This window comes from Ooceraea biroi, chromosome 13, assembly GCF_003672135.1.
Source record: "Ooceraea biroi isolate clonal line C1 chromosome 13, Obir_v5.4, whole genome shotgun sequence".
Classification (NCBI taxonomy): domain Eukaryota; kingdom Metazoa; phylum Arthropoda; class Insecta; order Hymenoptera; family Formicidae; genus Ooceraea; species Ooceraea biroi.
In genome coordinates, this window is record NC_039518.1 from 7,664,317 (window position 1) to 7,675,570 (window position 11,254).

Consider the following 11,254-nt stretch of genomic DNA (forward strand, 5'->3'; position numbering starts at 1 on the left):
TTGACTTGGCACGCTATTCCGTCATACTGTATTAATTATTAATACTATAACTTTGCAAAGTTATAGTATTAATAATTAATACAGTATGACGGAATAGCGTGCCAAGTCAAAATTTTTTCTTATTTCCACTAGTAGTAAATTCGTTGCTTTAAATCTTCAAGCGAGATTACTTCTGTACTGTAAATTTTATTTTTTGAAGTTGCCCATAAATAAAAATCAAGAGGCGTTAAATCGGGCGATCTGGAGGCCAGAAAACCAGTCCCCTCGACCAATCCACCTATGAGCGTAATGTTCGTCTAACCAGTTTCTAACTTGTCTAGCGTAGTGCGATGGACAACCGTCTAACTGTATCCAGCTGTTTTGGCGAAACTGCAGTGGCACATTTTCCATCAAAATTGGTAAATCGTTTGATAGGAATCTTCGAAAAGATTCTCCGTTCAATCGGTCAGGTAAAAAGAACGGACCAATAAGCCGGTCATGAAGCATACCCATCGAAACATTACATCGAAATTCGTGTTGAAAGTTTCTTCGTCTGGTAGTATGTGGATTATTATGAGCCCATACATGGCTATTATGAGAATTGAATATGCCTCGTCTTGTAAAGGTCGCTTCATCTGTCCATAATATCATTGATGAGAAAAGATTGTCCCTTTCTACTGCATTCACATACCAGTTACAAAATTCGACTCGTTTCTGATGATCGATTGGAAGTCATTCTTGTACAGGTGTGTAACGATATGCGAATCTGTCATCAGCACGCAATGTTTTCCAAATAGTGTTTCGTGATATCTGCAGTTGAGCTGAAGCACGTCGAACACTTTGTATAGGAGTATTATCAAAAAGATTTAAGATTCTTTCCGAGCGTCGTCGGTGCCTTAGAGCTGAACGAACATCATTATATTCATTCATAGGTCGAAATGAACCCAAATTACGTAATTGCAAATGGGTATTACTAAACACAGAACTATCTGGTACTCTCCTGTTAGGAAATCTACGTTGATACTCTCGTACGGCAGCTCGTGCATTTCCGTCACAGAATCCGTACACGAAATGAATATCGGTGTATTCCTCATTTGAAAACACTTTTGGCGTTCTGATAGTAATTGCTAGTTGACACGACGATTGAAATCTAACAGCTACTGTTGTGAAAGTAACAATCATACTGCATCGTTTCAACATAGTGAACATGAATACGTGTGAACATCTTCGACCTTCCAAATTCTGCACTATGTTCCGTTGTTACTTATCTCATATTTCTTTTCAATATTGGTTTATAACTTTGTAATAAAGCATTTGTAAGCAAACTCGAAATAAGAATTTTTTCTTATTTCCACTAGTAGTAATTCGTTGCTTTAAATCTTCAAGCGAGATTACTTCTGTACTGTAAATTTTATTTTTTAAAGTTGCCCATAAATAAAAATCAAGAGGCGTTAAATCGGGCGATCTTGGAGGCCAGAAAACCGGTCCTCCTCGACCAATCCACCTATGAGCATAATGTTCATCTAACCAGTTTCTAACTTGTCTAGCGTAGTGCGATGGACAACCGTCTAACTGTATCCAGCTGTTTTGGCGAAACTGCAGTGGCACATTTTCCATAAAAATTGGTAAATCGTTTGATAGGAATCTTCGAAAAGATTCTCCGTTCAATCGGTCAGGTAAAAAGAACGGACCAATAAGCCGGTCATGAAGCATACCCATCGAAACATTACATCGAAATTCGTGTTGAAAGTTTCTTCGTCTGGTAGTATGTGGATTATTATGAGCCCATACATGGCTATTATGAGAATTGAATATGCCTCGTCTTGTAAAGGTCGCTTCATCTGTCCATAATATCATTGATGAGAAAAGATTGTCCCTTTCTACTGCATTCACATACCAGTTACAAAATTCGACTCGTTTCTGATGATCGATTGGAAGTCATTCTTGTACAGGTGTGTAACGATATGCGAATCTGTTATCAGCACGCAATGTTTTCCAAATAGTGTTTCGTGATATCTGCAGTTGAGCTGAAGCACGTCGAACACTTTGTATAGGAGTATTATCAAAAAGATTTAAGATTCTTTCCGAGCGTCGTCGGTGTCTTAGAGCTGAACGAACATCATTATATTCATTCATAGGTCGAAATGAACCCAAATTACGTAATTGCAAATGGGTATTACTAAACACAGAACTATCTGGTACTCTCCTGTTAGGAAATCTACGTTGATACTCTCGTACGGCAGCTCGTGCATTTCCGTCACAGAATCCGTACACGAAATGAATATCGGTGTATTCCTCATTTGAAAACACTTTTGGCGTTCTGATAGTAATTGCTAGTTCACACGACGATTGAAATCTAACAGCTACTGTTGTGAAAGTAACAATCATACTGAATCGTTTCAACATAGTGAACATGAATACATGTGAATACACATAAACATCTTCGACCTTGCAAATTCTACACTATGTTCCGTTGTTACTTATCTCATATTTCTTTTCAATATTGGTTCATAACTTTGTAATAAAGCATTTCTAAGCAAACTCGATATAAGAATGTTTTCTTATTTCCACTAGTAGGATATGCTCCCGCAGTTTGTCGGTTAAAACCCGGGACACCCTGTATGTCAGAATCGGAATTCATGTCAGAATTATAATCAATTTCTGAATCGCTGTCGTTTGCTGGGCCGGGTGTCGTTCCGGTTGTAAGAGACACTGCAGAAGGGAGTAATAGCTCTACAGCTTCCCGCCATAAACTCTTTAGTTTTTTCCGCGGTAATTTTCTGAGACTGGAAATATATGGATCAGAAGTTACTAAAAGCCGATTAAAAGTATCTTCCAGTGTTTTGACCCTCGAACACTTTCGTAAGAAATCGCGACGATATACCGAACGTCCACTTTTTTTGGAGACACTTCTTTCTAAGTGTTCTATTAAAACAGAGAATTCCTCTTTCAAATGCTTTTTTATAATTAAAAGAACTTATTTTCTGGTATACTGTAATTGTTCATCAGCAGATGCTGTAAAATAAATAAAGTACAAACTAATTCATTAAATATTTTGGAACTGCGCCTGCATTGTTTTCACGTCAGATTGGGAGTTAAAATAAATAAAATAAGGTTATGTTGGTTAGTTAAGTATTACAAATTATTACAGCCGAATGGGCAGCTACGGGCAGCTTGTTCTTGTGAATTTCATAAGATAACAGATTAAACTAAAGCCCACAATTTTGATCTTCGCGGGATATGGCGGGATATGTAACTTTTCCTCTAGTTGAAAACAGAAGTTCTTACAATTATATCGTTTTCATAACCGCTTCGAATCATATCTTATCTCAACACGATAAAAATTAAATTTAGCTTCCATGAGTGTAAAACTATATTCTATTGGGTCATTAAGTATGAAACTTTACAAATGTAAAAGCGCCATCTTTAACATTTGTTATCTCAAATTTGGCGTCAGACGTCAGTATCAGGTTAGTGTGATAGATGTATGTTCGCTCTTCAAATGTCATATTTGTTTGTTCAAATATCTTCATTAGTTTTATTGGTGGATTCATTTTTATAGAACTATGGAAAAGTCCAAAATTCGTGTGGTTTATGAATATGAGTTCCGCCGTGGAACCACAGTGTCGGAGACAGCTCGTAATATCAACGCTGTATTTGGTGAAGGTTCAACTACTAAAGCAACGGTGGGCAATTGGTTCAAAAACTTCAGAGATGGAGATTTCAGCCTCGCCAATGAGCCACGTGGAAGACCAAAGACGAAGGTGGATAATGATCACTTGAGAGCCGTAGTAGAGTCCGATCCATCTCAAAGTACACGTGAATTGGCATCGATATTCAATGTTTCCATACCCACCATATTGGTTCATTTAGTTGCAATTGGTAAGATAAAGAAGTTGGACAAATGGGTCCCGCACGAATCGACCGATGCGCAGCAGGCGCAACGTCTAGAGGCTTCACTTTCTTTACTTTCCCGTCACAAAAATGAATCTTTTTTGAATCGAATTGTGACCTGCGATGAAAAGTGGATACTTTATGACAATCGTAAACGCTCACGTCAGTGGTTGAACGCTGATGAACCACCGAGACATCACGCGAAACCCAACATTACACAGAAGAAGCTTATGGTGACTGTTTGGTGGTCCAGGTCAGGTGTTATCTACTACAACTTTATGAAACCTGGTACATCGATAACGGCTAAAGTATATTGCAAGCAACTGGACGAAATGATGCAACAACTTGCTATTAAACAACCGAAATTGGTCAATCGGTCAATGCCAATCCTGTTGCATGATAATGCTCGACCGCACACTGCACGACTGACCGTGGCAAAGCTACGGGAGTTGGAATTGGAAACTCTCCGTCATCCACCATATTCACCAGATCTATCACCTACCGACTATCACTTCTTCCGGAATTTGGACAACTTGTTGGTGGGAAAATTGTTCAATTCTCAACAGGCAGTCGAAACAGCCTTCCGCGACTTCATCGATTCTCGTACTCCTGGCTTCTATAGTAGAGGCATAGACCAACTACCACTAAAATGGCAGAAGTATGTAGATAACATGGGCGCATACTTCGATTGAAAATAAATCATGTCCATGTGCCAAAAAATGCAAAAGTTTATGTTCTATTTGTAAAGTTTCATACTTAATGACCCAATATTTACCTCCAGGAAACATCTCCATGACGTTGAATTAAATTGAATATTTCCTTTCCAAGTTATTCACGTTCTTTGTAACACGTTATTTCGTGCGATGCGTGGCACTAGACGAAGGTTAACTTTGAACTGAATACACAGACGCAGGTAATAGAGTAGGCCTTTTTCACCTATAGAATTTAACGCACCAATCATCTCTCTACATCTTCCACCATTCACAATTCTCGGAATCAAAGTTTCATTTTTGAGGTTTTGGCCAGCTTTTCGGGATTTTGTCCCACTGTGCGACGCAACGAAAAGAGCTTGATTGCAGAAAGGAACCATGGTGAATTAAACTCGTAATTGCTGCGGAAGGGTAGCAAGATCGTATCCTCGAGAGGACACAAAGATCCCTCGCAACGCTCGTGAAACAAAGCAGCCGGGATACCGTATTCCGAGAGATCCGAAGCGACGATCGTTGCTGGACTACGGTCCTGTAACTGCAATCCGGGTAATGCCGGAACAGCAGTTTAAAAAGCTGCACACATCCTTCCCTTTGGCAGGATTTGAACGGATTTCGCGTTAAATTTGTTTTCGGACGAGATGATCGAATTTCATCTCTGGCGCCTATCGATCATCATAATATATTATTCATAATCGCGTCGTGGGATCACCCCATAACACAAATCTTTTCCACCCATCATCTATAAATAAATTATTAAATTTTTACTAGAAATACCAAATTTTATGAATATTCCTCACTTTTTCATTTTTATTCTCCCTATGAAACATTAGCCTCAAAAACTTTTAACAATAATACAAAGTTAAGCCCTCAGACTTTAAATATTGGGTTGTTCGGAAAGTAATTTCGTTTTTCACAAAGAGATGTCGTTAGTCGCGTTCCTCGATACTTAACCTTACTCTAAGCGACAAATTCGTTTTATATTTTGACAACTGACATTTCAGACGTCATTTAGTATCTTATTGTGTTGCGATCTGTCAAGTAATTGGTTTTTGGCATCACATCAAACATGGAAAATCAAAGTGAGCATTTTCGTAATATTTTGCTTTTTTACTACCGAAAGGGTAAAAATGCAGTGCAAGCGAGAAAAAAATTGGTGCCGTGTACGGAGAAGATGTATTGAGTAAACGTCATTGTCAGAATTGGTTTTCGAAATTTCGTACTGGAAATTTCGATTTGAAAGATGCACCACGTTCAGGTCGGCCAATTAAAGCTGATGACGAGAAAATAAAGGCTCTGGTGGATGCAAACCGTCGCATAACAACACGCGAAATTGCTGAAAAGTTAAATTTATCGAATTCGACCGTTTACGATCATTTGAAACGCCTTGGATTCGTTTCAAAGCTCGATATTTGGGTTCCACACAATTTAAAGGAAATTGACTTGATTCGACGCATTACCATCTGCGATTCATTGTTGAAACGTGAAGAAAATGAACCATTTTTGAAGCGAATCATAACTGGAGATGAAAAATGGATTGTTTACAACAATGTTGAGCGAAAACGATCATGGTCCAGGCAAGATGAACCTGCTCAATCGACATCCAAGGCAGATATTCATCAAAAGAAGATCATGCTTTCTGTATGGTGGGATTGGAAGGGAATCGTATTTTTCGAGCTACTACCAAGCAACCAGACGATTGATTCGAAAGTGTATTGTCGTCAGCTGGATGAATTGGATGCTGCCATCAAGCAGAAGCGACCAGAATTGGCGAATAGGAAAGGTGTCGTATTCCATCACGACAATGCCAGACCACACACAAGTTTGGTCACTCGCCAGAAGCTTTTACAGCTTGGATGGGATGTGCTACTACACTCACCATACTCTCCTGATCTGGCACCATCCGATTACCATTTGTTCCGGTCTCTACAAAATTCTTTGAACAATGTAAACTTTGATTCAAATGAAGGCGTCAAAAATCACGTGCTTCAATTTTTTGTCAATAAGGAGAAGGACTTCTATGAGCGTAGAATCTTAAAGTTGCCAGAAAGATGGCGAAAGGTAGTGGAACAAAATGGCCAATACATCACTGAATAAAATTTATTTAAAATATGGAAAAACCGCCTTTCATTTTTCCTTGAAAAAACGAAATAACTTTCCGAACAACCCAATACAAAATTCACTAATTTATTTAAATTAACTACTAGAAAATGTTTATACCAAAATTAAAATTTTAATTAAAAAACTAGATATCATTAAAATTGATTTAGAATTTCTCCCCTAAAACAATATTTAAAATATTAATGCCACAATAACTTCCATGTTAATAAACTATTACACATTATTTTAGATCTTTTAATTTCGAAATACTTTATCATCCTAAACTCAATTTTAATAAACCCTGATACAAAAGGTACGATAAATAAAATCTTCTTATTCCAATCTCACCTCTTAATAATTCACTAACGTTACTATAAACATAAATAAATAATTTTCCCTTAATCTTTTACCAAACAAATTAAATTTAATATAACTTTATTTAAAAAACTAACCCTCAGGCAATCTAAAACAAATCTTAGCTAATCAATCAAAAATTATAATAACATAATAATTTTAAACCCTTAAAATTTTACTTATACGAACAAATAATCCTCTCATTGTAAATGAAACATTTTATAATTAAACTAAAATTTTTTACTACACATCTAAATACATTTTCCAATACATTTACTCTGTTACGACTTCTCCTGCTTAATTCTAATGTACATGGGATGCGCGCGATGGGGAATACTGTGTTTCCAATATTTTCCTAAATTTCCTTATCGAATCGGCGTGGTCCTACTGTGCATCGATACCGGGCAACACCCCCTGTTCAGCAACAACGAGTTGTCGTAGTCGTTTCGAGCACGCGGCCGGAGTAGCTACGAAATGTTTTATTTCCCCTGGCAGCTGGTTCGACCCTTCGATGAGCAACTTTCGAGTCGCCTTTATGCCGTCGCAGGAGCATGCACGACCCTTCGACTGTCACTTGCACGCGTTGATTTTCCAATTCAATATGACCAACAAGCGAGCACAACGAAGCCAAGCGCTTCACGATTCGGCTTTGCCGCGCGAGACTTCGCTCTCTCAAACGGTCGGGATTAAACGGAAACGAGCAACTTCGCTGCCACCGTTCGCTTTCGGGTGCTTTGACTCACCGGGCACAGAGGTCCGCGATCTGTGTTGCAACTTCTCTTAATTGGGATTAAACAAGCCATTTCAATGTCCGGTAGAGGGTAGCCTTGCCGGTTTGCACCGCTCCATTCTAACTCGACGTTTAGATGACTCTTTTGGACCTGCATTGCGTTGAAACCCCAACGGGTGCATTTATAATTGCGTTTTCAATCTCGAAGTCTAATCAGGCCATCCTTTCTCGATTAATTGCAAAACACGAATTCCTCATTAGCATCTGTGAAACGCGACTCGGCTTCGTGAAGCGCTTCCTAATTTTCGGTCGCTCATGATTCAGAAATTACGCGGACTGTATTTATACCGTGGCGAGATTAAATAAAATATTCTCCAATCCTCGTCTCGCATTAAATAACAATAATAAATTACCATGCTTTGGAGACATCCCGTGCGTCCCTCTCATTTACACATAAATGCAATTACGGCCTCGCGATTTGCTCTGTTAATCTCGCTTCGATAATCCGATTATAGTCGCTAAGTGTCATGACAAACGCGCTACTTAAGGGGGGATTCTCACGTAACGAGTCAAAAAATTTTTTTGCTTAAATCAACTCTAATACATGTGGAAAATGTGTTCCTAAAGTTACAAATCGATATTCGACCTCTACGTATAGTTATAGTCGAGTTTTCGACCGCGCGTTGAGTAGGCAGCTGGGAGCGCTCGGAGCGGAGACACGCGTCTCGTCCGTCCTCACTCATGCACTCGTACATAACAAACAGCTTCGCAGGTATACGTCTAATGGTTTTCTTTTGCTGTGATATACCTTCGCGTACTTGTATAGCTGAGGCAGGAAATTTTTACGAGAGCTTCAATTCGTGTGTTTGGCGTTTGGCTCCGAAATATTTATATTGCGGCATCCGAACAGTGGAAATAGCCGCATATATTGCTGCAGGATTATTCAACGAAGGCTATTTCGCCGTTTTAAAAATTATGGACACACTAGAACTAAAGACCGGTACCCGTTGTAAGGGGTATGCAGACTCGTGTGACGCCGCGCGAATACGGCGACAGGAGTGACGAAGCCTCAGTAGCTCGAAAGAAGCTCGAACTGCTCGCAAAGAACTGAATTTACAACAGCAGCAATTATACGAGGATGCAGAAGGCCTACTATATGGCCCTGGAATCGCCGATTAGGACTGTAAGTATTGAAAAGCATTACTTTTTATAACCGAAAACTTTAAACGCGTTTTTCTCGAAATCACTTTTTTCAAACTGGTGTGCAGGATAACTAAAAAAATATTAGACCGATTGGGCTCTTTCGGGGCTCTACATGTAGACAATTATATTGTTCATCGTATGAACCTCAAAAGCAACAAAAATTTTTAAAGTAAATAATGTTTATTTCACAATAACAATGAAAATTTTAATGGAAAAACAGCATTTTTTTTTCAAATGTCGCCATTCTTTTCAATTTGGTTTTTTTTCTTGCTTCATGAGGTTCAAACGATGCGTAATGATCTATAATTAATAAATATTGTTGAATATTCTGTTTCAGACCATTACAGCGGATGCTAGACTGCACACCGTTTGACGCCTGCGACGCCGAAGCCGCTGAAGGCGGCGTCCATACCTATATCTATATATATGTTTTTTTTAACCAAAAAAATATTTTTATATTCTCTTTACATGTATTGATGTACTATTAAAGTTTGAGATCCTTTGACTAAATACGTTCTTGAAAAAAAATTCCGAAAAATCTGCTTCTTTTTGGCTCTTTACATGAGAATCCCCCCTTAATTCGCGTGTAATGATATTCGTCATGTGCTATTATATTTCTACTCAAAGTGAGGTATATTGAATTGATTCTCCATATAAAATTTCGCCCACAATCCGACCTCGAATCTCTTTATATCGGAATCTTTATGGTTCCTGTAGGGGTTCTAAAAAAAGAATTCGTATGCTCCCAACATAAGATCGATATTTTCATAAAATTTTCATTTTTTCGTTACTTGTGATTCATGGTATATTGGATTCTCGTCTCTACAACGGCCACTACAAAAACCGTTATCTTGCATACGAGATCCTTTACATATTCCTCATAAATGCAAATTCCTTTCTTGTTTTACAATATCAGTGCCAATACCTCGATATGCCTCGAGTGGCGGATAAAATCGAATCTCTCGTCCGAAACTTATCTCGGTTTACCATCTTTTTCTAAACAATTTATTTATAGCAAGAGAAGAATGGCGCAGAGATATTTTATGCTTTATATAAATGTACCGCCTGCAATAAAGCGACTCGTGTCTGTATATCGCGAGTACAAGTACAAGACTCGAACGAAAAACTAGTAACTTTTTATCATTCGTAGCAGTTCTCGAGACCAAGAGTAACTCGAGTATACCTTCGCTTTAATCATTCTCTTATCATCACGCCACTTGAATGCATTAAGGTCATTACAATTTACATGTAACACTGTGAGATAAAACATGAAGTAATTTCATATTTATTATCTCTGAAGAATATTTACAATGTGTCTTTTCTACATTTGTTTCAAACGACTCTAAATACACGCAATTTAAGCAAGAGGGAAAAAGAGAGACAAAACTTCAGCCTGGAATAATTCTCACGTACCTTTCACCGTACCTTTAAACCGCCCCGTCTCATTTGTTTATGCAAAACGAATGCAACTGTCATCCGTAAGGTTTTTTTGCCACGTTACTGCGTGAATACGTGATGCATTCACCGAGATAATGCCGAGTAACACTCGGTAATTCCGACGTAATAACGCAACTTCGTATACAACTCAAGCGAGCATTAATTTCAACGCGCGTCGCGCCCCAGTTAATCTAATGCTGATTTTATTGCCTCGGGAAAGACAGAAGCGGAAACGCGATGAATTATCCTCCCCCGCGCGTACGTGGAATGCAGATGATAGAAATGACAAGCATCCGCTTCCTTCGTCTTTGTCTCCATTTTCACGAGTGATCGCTTGCGAGAGACGGCGTCCCATGACAAAGCATGTCGCTATCGCGTTCTCTGCACTTGTCAAGATTGCCTTCCCGTAAAAAATGCGCAATCCCCAATAACGGGGTAAAAATAACGGAGCACTGAATCTGGGAGAAAAGTAATCTCATACCCGAAAATTTTATGAGAGATTCATGCGACAAATTAATCGAACATTAATTAATATTCATGCGATTTTATTGTATACGTAATGATTCGCAGAGTCTTTTTACCATTTTTGTACAGGATGATTTTCAAGATCATTATGACGAAAATAGTTAAGACAGACTTTGTGAAGCACATACAATCCTACATAAGGATGATATCAGAAGTTTGCACTAATTAAATAAATATTCGATGCAAAGAACTTGGTGAAGCATGTAGCTAGTAGCAAAACTTTTACTCTCAGAGAGCCATTTTTATCCTTTACCTGCGATTAGTTGCAACTAGCTAGTTAAATGGTTTTAATAATATATGCTTTCCAATCTGGTAGCTGGATAAG

At 38.4% G+C, this 11,254-nt stretch overlaps 1 long non-coding RNA gene across 1 annotated transcript; it reads left to right on the forward strand.

Annotated features, from left to right (window-relative positions):
- The first annotated feature begins 6,849 nt into the window (after nucleotides 1–6,849).
- Nucleotides 6,850–9,489, forward strand: LOC105284303. The gene is made up of 2 exons (XR_894851.3): nucleotides 6,850–8,947; nucleotides 9,305–9,489. It is a non-coding gene; the product is annotated as an uncharacterized LOC105284303 (long non-coding RNA).
- The last annotated feature ends 1,765 nt before the right edge of the window (nucleotides 9,490–11,254 follow it).